An 11,821-nucleotide genomic window follows, 5' to 3' on the forward strand; every position below is an offset into this window, starting at 1 on the left:
TTCCCAAGGACTCTTGGGGGGAATTCACAGACAAACATTCAGTGGTGTATAGGAACCAGCCCATGCTGACTGCTGAGAGCCAAATGTACTTTTAGTGAGTCATGTTAGTAGCTCGAGGACAGTCATGGTGGAGATATTTACACAATGGGAATTGGTAAGTACTACAAATCAGGGATTTCCTCTCCCACTTATACTTCCCCCACCAGTTCACTGCATACTTTGCTTTGAAGAGCTTTCTACAGTGGCTTGGAAGTAGTTTATTGTCCTACGTATGCAGTTTGAGAGTAATAATAATAATGAAAATAATAATCAGTTAAATGAACTGTATGGTACTATGTGCCAAACTCTTTGTTTAGTGCTTTACATACATAATTGATCTTGCTTAATCTTCGTAACAAAGTAGGCAAAATAGATGTTATTAGCTCTCAGTACAGAAGAGGATACTGACAACAGGACTCATCCAATCAGGTGGCAAGTAGAGATGGAGTTTAATGCCGGATCTGAGTACTGAGCCAGCGATCTTGCCTCTTCTCTCTGCCTGGGGCCTTGGTTCCTACCTCTCACCCTCACCTCTCCAAAGCGGTCTCTGGGATTTCAGCTGAATCTCATAGCCAACCTTCTGTTAACTAAAACAAACAAAACGAAAACCCACTCCAAACAAATCAATGATCCATGGGCAATTATGTTTCAAAAGGCCAACTGAGATCCTGACAGGCATTCCATCCAACACAGAAATAATCAGGGGTTGTGAGAACTGCATGTCAGCAACAGAGTGACATTTTGGACTGAGACAGTGATTTTAGTTTCTTGATGACACGATGATGGAAGTTGTTCTTAAATAGAACTTTCTCACCCCCTGGGCTAATATAGGTCAGTAACTGTTTGTATTCAGGGTTTAAGGGCTTCAGGGATGGTGCTAGGTGACCATCAGGCATACGAGTATGACTGAAACCACCTCCCAGCATCCCTTCACAATAATACTGTAACACTCGGTGGTGGTAGAACACTTTAAATTTGGAATCTAAATAATGTCCATAAACAAAAGCCTGTCTATTTGCAAGGCTCCCTGAGGATGAAGAGGGTGATGGGTAACTGGATGCTGCCAATGCCACTCCTGTGATCACAGCCCAGACCACATCATTGCTTGAAACAGTTCTAAGAAATTCCATCTGACACCCATATGCTTGCATCCTTCCTCTTTCCTTCTCACTAAATCTGTTTGTTCTTCAGCTGCTTCAAGGCTCCAGGATCTTAACTGTTGGCTTGCTTTCTAGAATCCACAGTCAATCTCTGTATTAAGATTTTATTTATTTATTTTTAGAGAAAGAGGAAGGGAGGGAGAAAGAGAGGGAGAGAAACATCAATGTGTGGTTGCCTCTCATGCACCCCAAACTGGGGACCTGGCCCCGCAACCCAGGCATGTGCCCTGACTGGGAATAGAACTGGTGACCCTTCGGTTCACAGGCTGGCACTCAATCCACTGAACCACAGCAGTCAGGGCTCTAAAATGGTTTCTTACCGATAACTCTCAACTTCTCAGATTTCCTCTGTACTTGCTCTGCAGTCCCCCCTCTCAGTTGGTCTGACAGTCTCCACTCTCTTCTGCACAGTGGAGACACAAAGCTTTGACCAGTGTTGATGGCTCCACTGAAAGCTAGTTTCTGGCATCTTCTGAAACTCCCAGTGCTACCTTCTAGGTCTTTTATTTTCCCCGGTGTCTTCCTTTTCTACTCCCCCCCTTTTTTGGCCTTTTCTGACCTCCCATCTCTCCTTTGTGTCCCCTAGCTCCACGCCCTCTTTTCTTTTTTAGAGGCAATAGAGGTCCTTAGATGTGAACTCTCCCTTTCGTCTTTAAACTTGTCTGTAAAGTATTTCTGTTTCCTTCTTTCTTTCCTCTTTTAAAAATGAGCAGCCTTTCCCCACCACGAAGCTGAGTCCTCCCCCACCATTTAGTTTTCCTGACTGTTTAAAAACTAAGTGCGATAATGTCATTTTTCTGCTTGAATCTCTCCAGATGCATCTCTCCCATTGCACCCTGATTAAAAAGCGAACTATTGTGGTCTCCAGGAAATGCTTGTACTAAAATGGTATTTCTCACCCTAGGCTATATCACAGACCCTAAAAAATAGTCACGTCCAGTCACCTGTACTAGATGTTCTGGTTTCCTGGTCAACAGCAGTTTTAAAAAGCCACCCAAGTGATTTCTTACCTCTCTGAGGCACTGCATTCCATTCCCTGCCTTGCTCTCCGCCGCGACCCCTTCCCTCCAGTCTTCTCAATCATGCCGTCCTCGGGTCTCGGCTCTCAGCTCAGTGGTCACCGTCTGTGGGAGGTTGTCTTCTATTCCAGCACCCCGTTTGTTTCCTTTATCACACACAACACAGTTGTTCGCTTTCTGTTTTTCTCCTGTTTCTCCACTGCCAGGCTGCAAGCCTCTGGGGGTCAGGGTCCTGTCTCTGTCTATAAGCAGAGTCTCACATACAGGCATTCACTGAGGATTTGAGGAATTATAACAATAGATAAGGAATTGCTTCTGATCCTGCCTTCTTCCTATGAGAACTTGTTCCATTAATTTTATTTTCTTTCTAAGATTTTTATATTTTATCCAACTGATTCAGTCTAACAACATATTGAAAACTTTGCAATTAAAAATCAAACGTATAGAAAAACCTCTCTTGGCACCCCTCTTTATTTTAGTTCTGTCTTCTTTCTTCTACAAAGAGGCAGTTTAGCCTGAGGATTAGAAAGTTAGGGTGTGAAACCAGGTGGTCTTGGTTCAGATCCTGATGTGGCTCCCCCCTAGATTTGAGACCTTGGGTAAGTTCCTTCACCTCTTTGAGCCTCATTTTCCTCATCCATCAAATGGAAATCATAACAATACTTTCTCCAAGCAGCTGCTGTGAGGAAATGGTTCCTGGGTTCTAGTGAGCACTCTGTAAATATCAGCCATTACTAATTCGACACTGGCTTTCTTAGCCATCTCCACGGATTGTTCCCACCCCTTCTGGCTTTCCGAACCCTGCGGCCCACCATAAATTATGATCTGCCCTGCAGCATGGTCTAGCTCTCACTTCACCTGGTCTGGCTGAGGCACAGGGCTCCGCCGACCATCTCCTCTCTCTCCCCCGCACCCCCTTCACAACTCTCTTTTCCCTCCACCTTCCTCTCCAGGTAGGTGAGTGCCCCTTCCCAGGTCTCCCTCGGTGGTTCCTTCTTGTCTCTCGGCTCCAGAGCTTTGTTCTTAGCACTCTTGTCTCCTCATTCTCTCCATTGTTCCCGGGCAGTTTCATCCACTGCCATGATTCACAAACAACTTTTTGGTGATGGAAACTCTCAAATCATTATACTTACTCTAGACTTCTGTCTGGAGCTACAGACCCATGTTCACAAATATCCCCGAGACACCTCTGTTTTGGGTGTGCTGCATGGACATGGCATTCCACATGTCTAGCCCAGACATCATCATTTCTCAGCAAAATCTCTTTCAGCTTATATCTCAATTAATTCCCTAACTCTTGTGAGATGCTTGCTGTCTGAACCACAGAGTGAATCCTCCAAATGTGAAACAAATGGCTGCACTCCTTTCAGGAGCAAAGAGACCAGTGAAAGGCTGATTAGATAGATACCTTCCAAAATTAAGTGTAGCTTGTACAATGGAAAAAGAGGAGCAGGATTTGGATTAAACACAATAGTTTGAATCTTGCTCTAACCTTAACTAGCTGTGTGACTTAAAACACATAGGGCTTATGCTGATATTACTGAAGTGTTTAAAGTATTGGCTTAAAGATCCTGGCTTTGCAGTTTGTAAGTTGGGTTCTCTTGGGCACACATTTAACCTCCATGGCCTGTTACCAAATCTATAAAATGGGGGTGAGTCTATTCTTAGGGATTCTATTAAAATCTTAGCACATAGTAAGTGCCAACAAATGGTAAAATCATTAATATAATACAAAGTCGTTATAGGACTTCAAAAGAGAATTTTAATATAAAAATAAAATATGTGTTATTTTAATTTTATTATCTGTTTTATGGAAAATAATATACTTTTCATTATATTTATTTATTTATTATTGAATTATACAATTAACAAATTATTCGGGGACCATTTATTCTGGTTGGCATTATCCAAATTTTGCTTTTCTTCCAGCTTAATGAAACTTAATCAGGTGGGTAGAGTAGTAAAGACATGAGTTAGGGCCATTAATTATCGCCACTTGTTATCAAGATTGACTTGTTCAGGGTTGACTCTTTCAGAGGAAAACAATGACATCTGTATCCTCTGACTGAGCAGAACCATTTCTGAGCCAGAGGGACCCCTTGGCCCCAGAGCTGAAGGCTTCCGTGAGGTAAAGGCATGGTGGGGCCTCCTTGGCCCCTTTCTCCCAGTCCAGTGTCCTAAGGCTCTGGGTAAGACCAGATCTAAGAAAACTCCCAAGGAGAACAGAATTATTTTTTGTAAGGCCTAGAACTGGCCGACCTTGGCTGGCCTCTCCATGCCTCCTCTAGGTTTTCCCTGGTTTTGTTTATTTATAAGGGCTGAGGATGAGAGTAAGGGTTCGAGGCCCTGGTAAGTGGGAGGCAGCCTTCGGCCTATGTGACTGCCCAGCAGAGTGGGAGACAAAGGAGGGAGCAGAAGTGACCTAGAAAATGGCCACTTCACATCCGGACTGAACTGCGATGGTCCAGTTTTGTGGGGATGGCTCCTCTTTAGTGATATGTCTATCAAAGGTGGGATGCATGTGTGTGTGTGTGTGTGTGTGTGTGTGTGTGTGTGTATAGAGGTGTGGGGGAGGGTGTCATTCCCTAGATCCTCTACCTCCAAGTGGGGATCCTACTAGTAGGTGATTTTAAGTGGTCAAGGAGCAAGGGCTTAAATATTGTTAAATCACATCATGAGAAAGTTATTTACTTTTCAGTTCTCTTGCAGCCCTTATGATTAGGTCAAGAATAAAGGGGACTCATTTTGGTGCTAGAATGCTTTTAATATGAGCTTGATACTCCTCATTAAAAACATGAGTCCATTTAAAGAAAAATATAAGCTCAATAATAGTACAGGTTATGACAAAAATCATGGCGTGGGATGCACCTGACAAGGTAGATTCTCGCCATTTTGGATGTAAGGAATGATTAGGTGAGAGTGCAGCGTTTTCAGGGGGTTTTACATCTTTATTCTTGCCCTGACCACCCTTATCTCAGGTAGCCAAAAGCTGGATGCTGGAGGGAGCTATTCTATAAGAAAAGGACAGATATTCCTGGAGAACAGTTCAAAAAGAGTAGACTTCAACTTCTCTGTAGAATATGCAAAGTTTTCCCAGGTCAGCGACCCCTGCCACAAAAGTGCAGTGGGAAAAGCTACTCAGGTGTAGGATGTTGTTTATGTGAGGCAGTTCAGAATGTTTGCTGGGATGTGCCCTGAGGTACCTCTTCCTGTGTGGGATTCTTGGAGTTGAGCTTTTTTTTGGTCATGCTTTAGGGTTGCCTGATTTTTCAGACTAGGCAAAAGCAAGGGACGTGAGCTGGGTTTACATAACTGGGTTCCTTCCTCTTCTGTCCTTCAGTTCTGAGAATCCAGTGTAGTTCAGACATGTACCAACTGTTGGAGCAAACTGGAGACTACATACTGGTGTGCTGGGTGAATTTATAAGTCAAGGTATCTATTGGCTGCCTGTATGTGTGGGGACATGCATGTGGGAAAGAAGCAGTACGAGGAAGCTAGCCACCGAAGTCCTGAGGGTCACTGCTCTCAGCAAACTCACTGGTAGAATTTGCAGCCTTACATATGCTGTCCCTGCCCCAGGGGAAAATGTCCCAAACAAACTTGGAGACCTGACTGTTGATCAAGATATTAGCCTATGTAGGTTTTTGGATTATGCATCTGTTTAAGAACTTACATGGTTCTTTTGGCTCCTACAATAGAGGTTTTCTCCTTCCTGACCATTATGAGCAGATCGGACCTTCCTCGGGACCCTGCTGCTTTGGGGCTATGTTGAGGAGGGCCAGCCACCCTTGGCAAAACTGTGAAACAGACAAAGCATGTCTTGTTTTTTTTGCCCACGTCCCCTGTCTAGACCCTTTCTTCTGATTCCGGCATCCTTCCGTTTCTCAGCCACCGGGCTCAGTCCTGGGGTTCCTCCTACCACAGAAATCCATTCACGAACTCATTCCCACTGAGTAACCCAAGGATACACCCCTTCTAAGGAGTATTGTATTTTGAAAGAAGATCAATTCCTAGGAAGGACAATGAGATTAGCTGTATTAAAGTAATTGAAATTAATTTAGACATGGTTACATCTGGGGCGGAAGGGCAAGGCTAACTTAAGGTGAGAGAGACTTTTGTCCCCAAATCCTTGACTCCATCCATGAGGGAGATGAGCCTGGGACAGGGCACCACCATCTCTACTTCCACCAGAACCTCGTTCTCTCTGCTCACACTGGCTCTGGTGTGACCTGAGACGCCCGACCTCGCTCCAGCTCCCCTTGCTGGAAAGTCACAGGGACAATGATTAGGTGACTTAGCAGAGCACTACATAAACCAGTTCTGCTTGAAGCCAATTTAATAACAAGCTATAAAATAATGAGATGCATGTGCATTGTTGGTGGGAGGTTCCCTCCAGACATTGTTCAAATAGTTCCTGTGGTGTTTTTGTGTATTTAAAATATGAAATATGTTGAGAGGGAATGCATTGGCAACCCACACAGAAAACCCAAGAAAAGGCAATTCATTCCTGTGGCTTAGCTCTGAAATTTATTTTGCTGCCCGCGTGTTTCTCTATTGAAATGAATCACGATTAATTCAGTCAGATTTGATCAAATGTAGGCAATAATGTTTCTTTTGCAAAATGTATCAAAGTGGATTTAGGGGTGAAAGCTTCCAAAGACTAGTTGCCACATAAATGAGAGGCTGAGGCTCTGACCCTTGGGCTGGGAGAGAGTTATTGACCCACAATTGAGGGGAGGGCACAAAGGTTTCACACGGGGATACTGCTTGCTTAATAACGTCCTAAAAAGAAGATGCCAGTCTTCAGAGTTCCTGGGTCATCATCCTCTTTTAGCTCTGCCGGAAGGGCCGGGTAGCTGCAGAGTCTAGGTCTGTCTTTCCCCTCCTGGGTTAGCTGCACACCTGGGATTCCTCAGCCAGGGCAGGGTCGTGTGCGGTGACTGTGACTCATTAGTCAGCCAGTGTGTTGGTGTCCGTGAAGTGGCTGTCTCTGCCCTGAATGCAGGGCGAGCTCTGGGCAGCAATTTGGGGAGCCAATTAAAGAGCAGTCTCTCTGGGATGCCGTCCCTGGGGACCCCAGGGCTCCCTGGGAAGGCTGAGGATGTGCTCTGTCATGTCCCATGTGTTCGTTGGTCAGTCTATTCCTGGATGGCTCCCTTTCTGGCTGAATTGCCTAGTTCTTCCCTAATTAAACACCGGTTTTCCTCTCTGGGGAAAGCAGGAATGGTTACCTATGGGCTGGAAGGAAAGAATTTGCTACAGTTCCCAAAGAGGTCTGCACACTGCTGTCCCCACTCAGGGAGCAGAGAGGAACTCTTTTTTATTATTTTTTTAAGAGAGGAACTCTTTTAATTAATTCCTAGAATTGTTAACAACAAACCTCGCTAAACTCAGCTTCAAGTAATTTCTTTGTTCTGTACCTGGTTTCTGTCTCTCCAGCTGGGAGGCCTGTCACAGGCTTCTCGTGAAATACAGGGAGCCTGCAGGTTTGAAATTTTAATGGCATCTTGGGCCCGTGGGAAGGGAGTCATCTACTCCTTCAGACCACCTGAAACTACAGAGGATCAACACGGGTTGGTCGGTCTTTCTTTTTCCTTTTTCCTAGGGAAAATGAGTGAGTGGTTGTGGCAAGCAGGAGTGTTCATGCAGCCGGAAGGAGAGAGTACTAAGTCCAGTGGCGGCGAAGACTGGGGTTTTCCAGTTTGGGTGGTAGATGTCAGTTTCATTAAACATGTCAGAGATGGTTTTCAACAAGATTTTTGAGTTCAGCAAATGTATTCCCTAAGCCCCTATACTTCCCTTTCCATGTCTGCTTCCTTTCTTAATGTGGCCTGCACCCCACCCCCTCCCTGCCCCGTGCTTTCCCTCACCCCCCACTCATGGCCACTCTCTCATGACCTCCTCCAGGCTCCCAGTCAAACCCACCCATCCTGTGGGGCCTTGTTAGTGACTGGTTTATTGCTCATTGAATGAATTACTCTCATTGAGGTACTGATATCCGTGGGAAAGGTGATCTTTTGCATTGTAATAGAGATCACTACTGTTTTACATCATGGAAGGGATACACAGTGAGAACCCAGTTTGGGGGGCAAGCCCAAAGAAGGGAATTTTTAGCAATCCCCAACACCTTCCAGAGAGGAGGGTGTTGGTTCTTGTAAAGAACTGTGTGTCCTTTTAAACAAGACCATTAGTTTCCTGTCAGTCTTAGTTCAGGCTACAGAAGGAAAGCTGGAAGCTTTTAGAAGTTGGTTTTCCTTTTGATATATCAAGAGTTGCTTTCCATCCTTTGGTTCAGGCTGATGGAAGCTTCTGTCCTCAGGTATTAAATCTTTTTCACTTTCCTTTACATCTTAATCAGGTGGTTTGATGATGAGGAGGAGGAGTCTGAAGGAACACAGCCATCTGCAGGCCACTGGGTGCAACAGAGGTTCTTCTGGGTGGTGCAGGCCAAGGTCAGCCTGCCCTGTGTTTTGCCCAGGGCCATCCTGCCTGAGCTATAAAGCAATCTGAGATGGCTGCTACTGGTGTTGGACTTGGAGATTCCCAGATGAAGCCAAGCTGTGAGTCTAAGCTGGCAGCTGCTAGTGCTGGGAGCTGAGGGCTCACTGAGGCCAACTGTTGCTTGTTTGAAAGGATTTAGGAAGTTGTGAAGCATGAGCCAAGACCAGCCATTCATATGAAAAAGCTACCGTTAAAAGCTGTAAATGGGTAGGATGGAGCCTCAGGTGATCTCCAGAGCAGGGCAAACAGTGTTAGCCAGGTTGATGAAGTCCCAGATTCAGCACCTGCCTGCTGACTCTGTGGCTGTGGACCTCTTCCTGTCTGGGAGAAAGACATCCCCTTGCTCTTGCCTTGGTGCCAGACACTTCAGTTCCTCCCTGTATGTAACTGATGCTGCTCCTCTGTTCTGGAGCTCAAGGAGAGTGAGTCTGAGTAAGTTCATGTGTGGGTTTTTTAAGGGGAATTGCTTGGGAGAGGAACTGCTTGGGACTTTGCAGAAATTTCCTCCACCTACTCAATCCTTGCTGTTTTTTTCAACCAGAAGGTGTTGGGGCTTATGTCCCTGGCACTAGAACTCTGGGCTGATAGGGTCCTGGTTTGGAGCAGGAACTCTTAGTTCCTGAGATATCCCTCCCACATTTTCCTCCACCACATACGGATGTGGGACCAGCCTGTTCCATGTCTCTGCTCTTCCTACCAGTCTGGGTGCATGTGGTTTCTTTACTTCCATAGTTGTCAGACTTCCATTCAACTAAATTTATGCTGGTTCTAAGTGATGATTATTTTATAATTTAGTTGTATTTTGATGAGATTGTGCAAGGAGGTGAGCATGTTTACCAATGCTGCCCTTCTGACTGGAAGTTGGAAGTTACCTCCTATTCCTGTTTGTTTAGAGTGTTTATTATGCACAGGTGTTGGATTTTGTCAAATGCTTTTTCTGCATCTATTGATTTATCATGTGATTTTTCTTCGTTAACCTGTTTATATGGGCCCATTTTTTAAAATGTCGAGCAAGGTGTGTGTACCTAGAATAAATCCCACTTGTTTATGATGTGTAAATCTTTTAACACATTGTTGAATTAGATTTGCTAATATTTTGTTGAGGATTTTTGCATCTGTGCTCATGGGAGGTATTCGTTTATACTTTTAAAATCTTTTTCTGTTTTTGACATTAGGATAATTATGCTTTATAGAATAATTTAAGGAGTATTGTATTTCCTCTTCTGTCTTCTAAAAGAGATTGCAGAAAATTGGTATTATCCCTGTCTTAAATGTTTGGAAGAATCAGCCCTCACCGGTGTGGCTCAGTGGATTGAGTGCTGGCCTGTGAACCTGGGGAGGTGGGGTTGATGATTCCCAGTCGGGCATGTGCTTGGGTTGCAGGCCAGGCCCCTAGTAGGGGTCACTGTGAGGGGCAACTGCACATTGATGTTTCTCTCCCTCTCTTTCTTCCTCCCTTCCCTTCTCTCTAAAAAGAAATAAAGAAAAATCTTTAAAAAATGTTTGGAAGAACCAGTGAACCCATGTAAGCCTGGTACTTTTAGTGTTGGAGGGTTACTAATTACTGATTTAATTTTTAAAATAGATACAGACCTATTCAGATCATCAGTTTCTTCTTGTGTGAGTTTTGGCAAATTGGGTCTTTCAAGAGATTGGTCCATTTCATCTAGGTTATCAAATTTGTGGATATGAATTATTCATAGTATTCCTTTATTATTCTATCTTTCTTTTATAATTGAGATATCAAAGGTTGTTTTGAGGATAAGAACACAGACATATCTATGTGTATGCAATTCTTACATACCAAAAACCTAAAAAGTCATGTAGTTGTGATTCTTTTCTAAACAGTTATTCCAGTAACTTTCTAGCTTAAAATTTGGAGGCTAATTTTCCTTAATGGTGCATCAAATACCAATTATCTTCAAATGTTGTGATGTTATCCAACTAATTCACAATGTAATATTATATACACTACATAATCAAATTTTCAATCTTTCACAGCACAGTAAATGTTAAGAAAACTAGACTGCACATCAAAGATGTTACAGAGTGCGCAAAATTCTGATAGGGAGAGCCAAGATCAAGGAGTGGTTTTCTTTAGGAAATAATTCTACCTAAAACATGAGAATAGAAGTAATCTAAAATATTTAATACATATTAAATGCATGACTGATTCCAAATTGCCATTTAGTATGCTTTGTATTATAGGATACAAAAACTACCCTCACCTATGGAGTGTTCAACTGACACCCACAACAAACACTCCAATATTCAATATCCCACTATTTTCTTTCTCTACAAAAACAACAACAACAAAAAACAGCAAACGATTCCACCTCTTAAAAAAAGACATTTACATTTAAAAATGGAATAAGACAGAATCTCATCCTTTTAGAAAATGTTTCCAGAGCTACTAAAAAACTTGCATTTTTAAAATAGTTCATAAAAATATCCCTCTGGATCATACGAGAAGGGAGGCAGTGACCACTGATAACATATAATATATGGTATCAATCACACTTGCCTTCTTTCTCTCCTGCTTCATCAGATGCTGTACTCTCCTCATTTTTAGAGTCTGCATTTTCTGCTGGTAGATCTTCTTTAGTTTCCTGGTTAGCCATTTTGGACTATTTTCCTTTTGTTCTCCTTTTCCCTCCCATTTGTGGGTTTTGTTTTGTTTTGTTTTTGTCTGCAGATTTATCCTTTCCTGCCACTTTTTTTTTTCGGCTTAGTTTCCACTTTCGCAGCAGCAGGTTTAGTTGACAACCTCGCTGATCTTCTCTTTGGCTTCCTCCTCTGCTGCCTCCTTGACAGAGCCGACCTTCCTCTTGCACATCATGGCAGCCAGATGGGCATGTGATGCATGCCTGCTGGCCATGCCTTAGAGGCTTCTCTAAGTTGGGCTGCCTGGCCAATGCTGCTTCTCCCACCACCTGAGCTGCTGTGACCCACCCTGGGGCCTCCTTTATTATTATTTTAATGTCTATGAAATCTGTAATGATATCACCTTTTTCATTTCCTTTTCTTTTAAGATTTTATTTATTTCTAGAGAGAGAGGAAGGGAGGGAGAGAAGGAGAGAAACATCAACATGTGGTTGCCTC

General features: G+C 43.5%; 1 pseudogene; it reads right to left on the reverse strand.

Annotated features, from left to right (window-relative positions):
- Positions 1–11,229: 11,229 nt before the first annotated feature.
- Positions 11,230–11,555, reverse strand: LOC119060009 (non-histone chromosomal protein HMG-14-like; annotated as a pseudogene).
- Between the last annotated feature and the right edge of the window lie 266 nt (positions 11,556–11,821).

This window comes from Artibeus jamaicensis, unplaced genomic scaffold (genome assembly GCF_021234435.1).
Source record: "Artibeus jamaicensis isolate MK-2021 breed Jamaican fruit bat unplaced genomic scaffold, CSHL_Jam_final scaffold_1964, whole genome shotgun sequence".
Classification (NCBI taxonomy): domain Eukaryota; kingdom Metazoa; phylum Chordata; class Mammalia; order Chiroptera; family Phyllostomidae; genus Artibeus; species Artibeus jamaicensis.